The sequence below is a fragment of the Odocoileus virginianus genome, chromosome 13 (assembly GCF_023699985.2).
Source record: "Odocoileus virginianus isolate 20LAN1187 ecotype Illinois chromosome 13, Ovbor_1.2, whole genome shotgun sequence".
Classification (NCBI taxonomy): Eukaryota; Metazoa; Chordata; class Mammalia; order Artiodactyla; family Cervidae; genus Odocoileus; species Odocoileus virginianus.
The window spans coordinates 8,048,116-8,057,436 of record NC_069686.1 but is presented as its reverse complement, the minus strand read 5'-3'; the positions used below and the strand labels follow the sequence as shown (position 1 = coordinate 8,057,436).

General features: G+C 39.4%; 1 pseudogene; it reads left to right on the top strand.

The window, feature by feature from the left end:
- The first annotated feature begins 8,014 nt into the window (after positions 1-8,014).
- On the top strand, positions 8,015-9,321 carry LOC110140868 (poly(A) RNA polymerase GLD2 pseudogene; annotated as a pseudogene).

Sequence of the window (9,321 nt, the reverse complement as noted above, 5' to 3'; positions counted from 1 at the left end):
TAGAATTATGTGGGATGGAGAAGGAAAATAGAGGGAGATGAAATAATAGTTGCTGAGGTTTGGGACTCTGGAAAGATATAATTCTCCGGAGAGGAGTAGAATCAAAGCTGGAAATTTGTTTAATTTCCCTACTCAAGCATTACTCTGAACATTTATCAATCTTTGAAAGATTTTTCAGCTAAAACAGAAAATGAGTATATAATTTCTCAGAAATCCACTGTCCCCCATAATCACTGTTGAGGATATTGTGCATTTAAGAAGTGCCACAGGGCTTCCCTGGTGGTCCAGTGGTTAGGAATTCGCCTGCCAACGCAGGGGACATGAGTTTGATCCCTGATCTGGGAGGATTCCACATGCCACGGGGCAACTAAACCTGTGCACTGCAACTGCTAAACCTGCGCTCCTACAGTCCAAGTCCCACAAGAGAAGCCACTACAATGAAAAGCCCATACACTGCAACCAGAGTAGCCCCCACTGCCACAACTGTAGATTACCTGTGAACAGTGGCCAAGAACCAATGCAGTCACGTAATAAATAACATTAAAATAAAAAAATAAAAAGTGCCACAGTACCTTCTCCGTTTCTGATTTTCTTTAGAACTTAAGCTATTTAGAACTACATGAAGGGCTCTATTAATTTCAAGATTGAATACGTAAGGATACTCACTCCTCTGTAATACATTTCTCCCTCAGAAAATAAACTGTAAGGAGGAAATGGTTGATGGCGAGACAGATGTTACAGAAAGCTTGTGGTAGAGATGGCCTTTGTTTCTTGTTGGCAGCAAGTAATTATGTTAGAGGGCTTCCCTGGTGGCTCAGCTGGTAAAGAATCCACCTGCAATGTGGCAGACAGGGGTTCAATACCTGGGTTGGGAAGGTCCCCTGGAGCAGTGAATGGCTACCCACTCCAGTATTCTGGCCTGTAGAAGTCCATGGATTCTAGATTGGCCTGTAGATAGTCCATGGGGTCGCAAAGAGTCAAAGGAACACGTCTACCTGGGTGTTCCCCGCCCCACCCCATAGGAATACAGGTACTTCTTAAGGTGTCCTCCTTCTCACTGCAGAGAGAATTAAACTCATTATGAGGGTTCATCCTGTGTAAGCTTTTCATGAACTTTCACCTCAATGGAACAACGGGGTTAATATACGAAGCAAAGCAGAATTCCTACCAGAGGGTTACATAGCATAGCCTGAGGGACTCAGCAGCTGTTCTTAAAACACCACAACTATCTTCCCACTGTCACATTCTGCAGAATCAATGTGCAGACTGTTTTTCCAGAAGACATATATTGAGTTATGCGGGCTTTCAGATGGAAGTCGTGGTATTGCCAGCAACCGTTGGACTTAGGCTTTGATAAGACAAGAATAGCAGAACTCACTGGAGAGGTCATCAGCTGCTTCCTCTAAACACTTTCTGGGTGCTGTGACCTCCGGCAGCAGAGGCATTTATTCTTCAAGGGTATTTGGCTGTCTTGGAAGCAAATGAGCCTGGTCGGTCCTCACTGTGTGATCAGTTGCCAAGGGAATTAATTGCCAGTGCAATCTTGAGACTAGATGTGAAGTTATACAGATAGGATAACATTTCAAGGTCTACTAATCCTTGTGCATAGTGACATGAGAAGACCATCAGGCCAGCTTGAGTATGGGAGGTATTTCTGAGAAGGGATAAGATTACAATTAAGTGTCTCAAAGCTCCTGCCTCTTTTATGAAGTACCGACTCTAGCTAGAGGTCAGTCACCACACTGAAAGGATCATTTCTCTATTTCAGGACAGTGATCTGAGCAGTCACTCTATAATTTCTCTGATGGTTCCTCTTCTTTGTCCTTGGTGTGTGCATGCTAAGTCACTCCAGTCATGTCCGACTCTGTATAGGACTATATTCTATAGGACTGTAGCCCACCAGACTCCTCTGTCCATGGGATTCTCCAGGCAAGAATACTGGAGTGGGTTGCCATGCCCTCCTCCGGGGATCATCTGACCCAGGGACTGAACCCCTGTTTCTTATGTCTCCTGCATTGGCAGGCGGGTTCTTTACCACAAGCACCACCTGGGTAACTCCTTTGTCCTTGGAATTTTACTTAGTTTCTAAATAAAATTTTTTTTTCCTATAACATGGAACACCTTTTTGATATTCTGCCAGTGCTCCCACCCTTATGCCTATTTACATAAGAAGCTCAGATTCCTCACCTTCTTCCCCAAATACACTGGACACATGAGTCACCTCATTAGGAGAAATCACAGAAACCCTTTTTTTGGGTCACCATTGAGCTACCTCTGTTCTGGGTGCAAGAAACCCCCACCTACTGTAACTAATAATACTGTGCTCCTCCATAAGAATAAAGATAAAAGAACTACTTGGGCCCATCATAAAGCAAAGAGCATCATTAGCAATGGAAGTCTGTAGTATCTGTCTAGCCATCAGTCTTTTCTATCTGATAGCATATTTTCTGAAGGCTAGGTAGGGTTGGGGGTATGACTAAACTGAAAGAAGAAATAAACATGGACCCTGACCTAAAGGCTTTCCCAGAATTGAAGAAGATACAGGCATGTAACAAATACACTGTGATTCAGTAAGTAATAAAGTAACTAAATAATAAAGGCACCTACAAGGTTAAAAAGAGAGAACGATGTGCTAAGGAAAGGGAGGTGACAAATATAAGAGACAGACATTTTAAAAAAATGAAGAAAAAAACAGAGGCTTTCAATGAACAGTTGTTGAAATTGTTCTAGATGTTGCAATGATATTTGAAAATACAAGCTTTACATCTGTTGTGTGTAGTATACAAAAATACAGTATAAAGTATTATAGTATAGAGCAGATTAAGAAAATTTTTTTTCCTGTTTAAGACAATGTAATGACTTTCAAACCAGAGCTGGAATCTAGCCTGACACAAAAACATCTATTCTCATGAATGTAAATTGTGACATTATACTATTCCTAAAAAAGTGATGAACTCTCAGAAGGCATTCTTATAAGAAGCAAAACCAAATAGCCTAATAATATCAGAGAAATAACCACTATTAACTGAATTCCTGTGTGGCAGGCTCCAATCTCATTGATTTATATACATAATCTTGTTTAATTCTCACAACAGCTCTTACAATAGTTACTAACCTCATTCTACATTTAAGGATACAAAATCAGAAGAGTCGAAGCAATTGATCTATAAGTGAGAGTTGGATTCAAATTTGATTAATTTGATGACATGGTATCATACCTCACACATCAACCCCTAAAATCCTACCAAGAACCAGTGAGTGCCCATTATGATTAAGACCATCTGAAGCAGTATCACACAGCACAAAGAACACTGTACCAGGAATCATGAAGACAGCATTCTAGTTCCAGGCTTTTTCTGTGCAACTTTGGTATAATTACTTAACCCTTGAGTAGTTTGAAGTAGCTGATTTCTAAGCCTCTGTCTGGGTAAAAAGACTAAAATGCTCCTTTATTATAACCACTGTTACATAATGGATTTTTCACTCAAGTACTATATTAGCTATTATTTTGAAGATAAGGACATCTTTCATACGTGCAGAACCATTTAATCAGTCATGTTTACAGAGTTCCCTACAGTAAGTGTAATACTAGACTAAATGCTGAATATTCCAAGGTAGGATCTCACTTCAATAGTTGGGTTAGCGTCACAAAGTCACTAAAATATAATTTTTCTTAACATAGAAAGTATAAATACTATGTGAGTTTGAGCCTCAAAATGAAAATGAGTATTTTCAAAATTGGTAAATGCGACATACTATCTATTACATATCGGAGAGGCAGGGGAGTGGGAAGATAGACTAGGAAAGAAATTAGGGTTGGGAGAGTTTAAACTATGAAGGATCAGAGAAAGTGTAAAGGTAAACTCTGTCATGAAGGACAGAAAGTGGGCATGTATCCTCAAGTTCACTGTTCTTTATACAAAAAAATGTTTTTCACTGTTTTGGGAAAGTGCACAATATAGTAGAAGTAGAGGCAAGAACTGATGCCTTTGAATTGTGGGGCTGGAGAAGGCTCTTGAGAGTCCCTTGGACAGCAAGAGATCAAACCAGTTAATCGTAAAGGAAATCAACCCTGAATATTCACTCGAAGCACTGATGCTGAAGCTGGAGCGCCAATACTTTGGCCAACTGATGTGAAGAGCTGACTCACTGGAAAAGATCCTGATGCTGGGAAAGACTGAAGGCAGGAAAAGAAGGGGACAACAAAGGATGAGATGGTTGGATGGCATCACTGACTCAATGGACACCAGTCTGATCAAACTCTGGGAGATGGTGAAGGACAGGGAAGCCTGGCATGCTGCACTCCATGGGGTTGCAGAGTCAGACAAGACTGAGCGACTGAACAAGTAGGCGAGAAATCCAACAGCCATCACTGAATAATTTTAATTATTAGTACTGTCACCCAAATAATTTTGTGACACTAGGGCCAGGGATTTAAAGCTGTGAGACAGCTTTCCATTTGTTTATGAAAATTCAGAAAATAATCCTTACTAAGTAATTTGGTTTTGGGGATCAAATGAGATAACTAAAGAACATGAAGATGCCTAGCATTGAGTGACACAATGTAAGCACTGAGTAAGGGTTATTCTTCTGCTCCTTGAGCTGCAGTTAAATTAGTGTAGCTTTAAATACTTTTGGATTAAAAAAGAAAAAAAGCCCACTCATATACCAGAGACAATGCAAAGATGAGAGTACAGCTCTGGGCCAGATTTAAATCCTGGCCCTGCCACTTCCTTGCAGCGTGACAGGTTACTCACCTTGCCTGAGCTTCTGTTTCTGGTAAATGAGAATAATCACCATGTAGGGTTACTGTGAGAGCAAAATGAGTGATACATAGAGGATTAAATTAGATAAAACTTATATACTGCAGTATCTGGTAAATGGGGATCTCTCAGGAAACACTAACTCTCGATTACCCTAGCCCAAATTTTCAGTTTGGACAAAGCCCCTATTAACAGTTAAGGTCAAATTTTCTCTTGGCTCCCACCTCAAGTTTTGCCAGCTGGGCCTTGCTTCAGCTGCACACAAGGGCCCTTGTACGTTTATGATTTAAGGTAAGAACTAGGAATGAACTAAAGTCCAGCTTCTGCCTCAGAACTTGTACATGACCTGCTCCACCTTCGGCCCTGGCAAGTTGAACGCCTACTCCAGTGTGCTTTCTGGCACCCAGAGCTTGCGTAGAATCAATAACTATGTAATTACACAAGGTTACGGTCATACTTAATTAGCATGGCATCTCTATTTATAATTAATCATTGAATGTTCTCTTTCAAATAAACATTTTAGATGTAACTTGGAGTGAAAATTTCCCCATGTGCTTTACATGTTGAATTCTATCCATCAGTTTAAGCACGAATTTGCCTTTAGAATACAAGTATTTCCTACATGATACTTGCTGTAAAGATCCTCTTTCTGCCGCAGAGAAGATGCTGAAATTGGTGTGAATGCACATGCAACTAAAAACGGTATGTAACTTGAAATTCAGAAGCCATATTTTCATCTTGACAGCCACTCACATCACTTCATTGCCACATTTCTAGAACCTACATTTACTGACAATTGTTTTCTCAATCAAATGTGTGATGCAATAAATCCATGCAAAAAACATTAGAAAAAATAAACATGGCACCATATTTTAGGTTTGTTTTTGAAAACGTTATCCAATAGTGCAGTTTCAGTCTGTGAGAATAATAAAATTTAATCACCACTGACCCCCAAAACTTTAAATCCAGGAGTTAAAGAGGAACTGTTGTTAACTTACTAATGGAGTTAATGATGTGATAGCAGCTTAATCATGAGTTGGTCTCTGCTGTATACTAGACAGTGACTATTTAATACCTGAAATAAGTAGTTTAACGAGGGTGGGAGCAATCGGGCAGTTGACAAAACTGAGAAATTAACGATTCTGAACTACAATTTTTAAATGCAATTGATGTAACAAAATATAATTGTGGAGTAAAATTTAGTCATGTATTTTAGAACTTACATCCTATGCTGGAACTTTTTAACTTTGGTCTTTGCCAAATATTAATTTCAAGACTCAATCACTGACCTCTTGGTCAATATGTGCACTATGAATGTGACTCAGCCATATACCACAGTTAAGACATGGCAATCATCAAGGCTGCATGCCCCACACAGTCCCATCTCCAGCTCACTTGCTTTCCAGGTTTGTGAATCTCATGTAAGAGGCTGACCAGAACCTACACCAAGAACTTGTCTATCCACCTTACTTCTGAAAAGAAAGAAGTAGAAAGATAAGGGTCAAGGTGTGTGCACTTAATCAGAAATGAGATATGGCCCTTTATGGCTAGGTTCCTGACTAGATTGCTAGTTAATCCTATATTGTTATTTTCTGGTCAGAATGACAGATTGAAAACTTTTCTTGGAAATGCAACATTTTAGTTAGGCATGCTTGAAATGTTAACTACAGCAATAGGTACAGAAAGTTCAGCTCATACAAGAAAGAATGCAATTTAATATACTTAAAGCAACTTTAAACTCTGAAAATAACACAAGAGCAGAGTCAATAAATATTTTTCAATAGGACCAAATAACTCAAAAATCATTTCTCACTGAAGATTAAAACATTTAAGATTTCAAACTGATTCTTTTCCCCAAAGGGGGAGAAAGAGGTCATAGTGTACCTTTAGAAAAAAGAGAACAAGGTGTCTATTTTGAAATTCAGGCCAAGACAATCAAATGAAATGATGGTTCATCCTCAAGTGACTGTAAAAAAGGGATGAAGAATATATATAAGTTACACTACTTTAAGGATTATTAATTCACAAGTCTTTACAAATAACACAGCTGAGCTCTCCCAGAGGCAAGTCATTATAATAGAAAGGTGGACATGATTTCATGCACATTAACTAGATTCTGGTTCACTGTTTGACAGAACTTGAGCTTGGTTTAGAAAACCTGGTGGTATATAATATTTATCATTCTCGTATCAATGACACAGCATCAGTAAGTTCAGTTCATTTCCTTCTTCATAACCTACTTGTCTTGATTAGATCTGTAAACTCTTAACATACAATCAAAGAACAAAGCAAGACAGGCAGACCAGAGAAAGGAAAAGCTCTAGCTAGCTAAGTTAGGCTCTGTCAAGCTCTCCTTGTGACAGAAATACTAATTTGTATACTTCTACTTCTCATGTATGCCAAGTTTGTTTTCGCCTTCTGGGGCTTTGCCTTCACTGTTCTGTCCATTTCCGGTTTCTTTTCATCCTTTTAGAGAGGCCTTCCCAGATGACACATTCTAAAGTGGTGCCCGCAAGCAACTTTCACTCCACAGCTCATCATCCTGTATATTTCCCTATCACTGTCAGAAGTTTCCTCCTTTTCCATCCATCATCGTTAAGATGAGAACTTAAATGGAGAGTGGAAACTTCTTTATTTTGCTCACTGTTATACCCAGGAATCTATATTTGCTGAATGAATTAATTAGCAGAAAAGAAGTAAATGATTAGGAAGAGTGCCAATGACTAAGTGGAGAATCCAAGACGGAAGTCATGGGAAGCCCGCGTGTCAAGTTCCATGGTTACCTCTTGTAAAGAAAAGGAAGGAAAAATTAAGAGATAAATTGAATAAACTAAAGGAACAGGAGTCTAACAGAAAGGAAGGAACACCTTATTTTAACTCTCAGGTACTGTTTTAATGTGAAGTGTTGCTCAGTCATATCCAACTTTCTGCAACCTATGCCTGCCAAGCCCCTTTCATCGGGTCACAAAGGGTCAGACATGACTGAGCAACCATTTCACTTTTCACTCTTTTAATAACTGAGGAAACACAAAGACTTCCTACGGGTATTGCTACTTTAAACTACATTATCTCTCTGCCTGCAATGCGGGAGACCTGGGTTTGATCCCTGGGTTGGGAAGATGCCCTGGAGAAGGGAAAGGCCACCCACTCACATATTCTGGCCTGGAGAACTCCATGGACTAGACAGTCGCAGAGAGTTGGACACGAGTGAGCGACTTCCACTTTTTAGCTTCCCTGGTGGCTCAGTTGTTCATTTAGAGCTAATAACATGGCCTTGCTGAAAAAGAGATTAAGCGATGAAAAGAATCTTCCTCTTGATGGTAAACGGCAGCGTTTTCATTCACCCCACCAAGAGCCAACTATAGTTAACCACATAGTGCCTTTATCACATGAAAGAAGATACTCAATGTCACCATTGTTTCACACACACTATGTACCAGATATAGTCAGATGTGTTCCACCTTTTCGAGAAATATCAATTTTAGAACCTAGAGAAATCACACTGCCTGAAGCCAAAGATAAGTTGAGTCAGCAGATGCTGGAGTTATTTGAAGCATGTCAGCAGCAAGTAAGTGATTTAAAGAAAGAACTCTGTAGAACAGAGCTTCAGAGAGAAATTCAACTGTTATTTCCACAAAGCAGACTTTTTTTAGTTGGGTCTTCTTTAAATGGATTTGGTACTCGGAGCAGTGATGCTGACTTACGTCTAGTTGTTAAAGAGGAACCAGTAAATCAGAAGACTGAAGCACGGCATATACTCACCTTAGTCCACAAACACTTCTGTACTAGACTTTCTAGTTACATTGAGAGATCTCAGTTGATTCGAGCAAAAGTGCCAATTGCGAAGTTCAGGGATAGTCAGTTGTGTGGAGTTCGACTTGAATGTAAACAATATTGTTGGAACAAGAAACACATTCCTTCTCAGAACTTATGCATACCTTGAAAATCGAGTTCGTCCATTAGTACTGGTGATTAAGAAGTGGGCCAGTCACCATGATATAAATGACGCCAGTTGCGGTACTTTAAGCAGCTATAGTCTTGTACTGACGGTTTTGCACTATTTACAAACCTTACCTGAACCCATCCTTCCATCCATCCAAAAAATTTACCCAGAATCTTTTAGTCCTTCTGTACAGTTGCACCTTGTACATCAAGCGCCATGTAATGTTCCTCCTTACCTCTCAAAGAATGAATCAAACCTTGGGGACCTCTCACTGGGCTTTCTGAAGTACTATGCTACAGAATTTGACTGGAATAGTCAGATGATTTCAGTTCGTGAAGTCAAAGCCATTCCCAGGCCTGATGGTATTGAATGGAGAAATAAATACATCTGTGTAGAAGAACCTTTTGATGGAACAAATACAGCAAGAGCTGTGCATGAAAAACAGAAGTTTGATATGATCAAGGATCAGTTTTTAAAGTCATGGCACAGACTGAAAAACAGAAAAGATTTGAACAGTATACTACCTTTAAGAGCTGCTATCCTGAAAAGATAACTGGCCTCTATTTCTTAATAAAGAACAGTAGTTACATCATTAAAAAAATAAAATAAAATAAA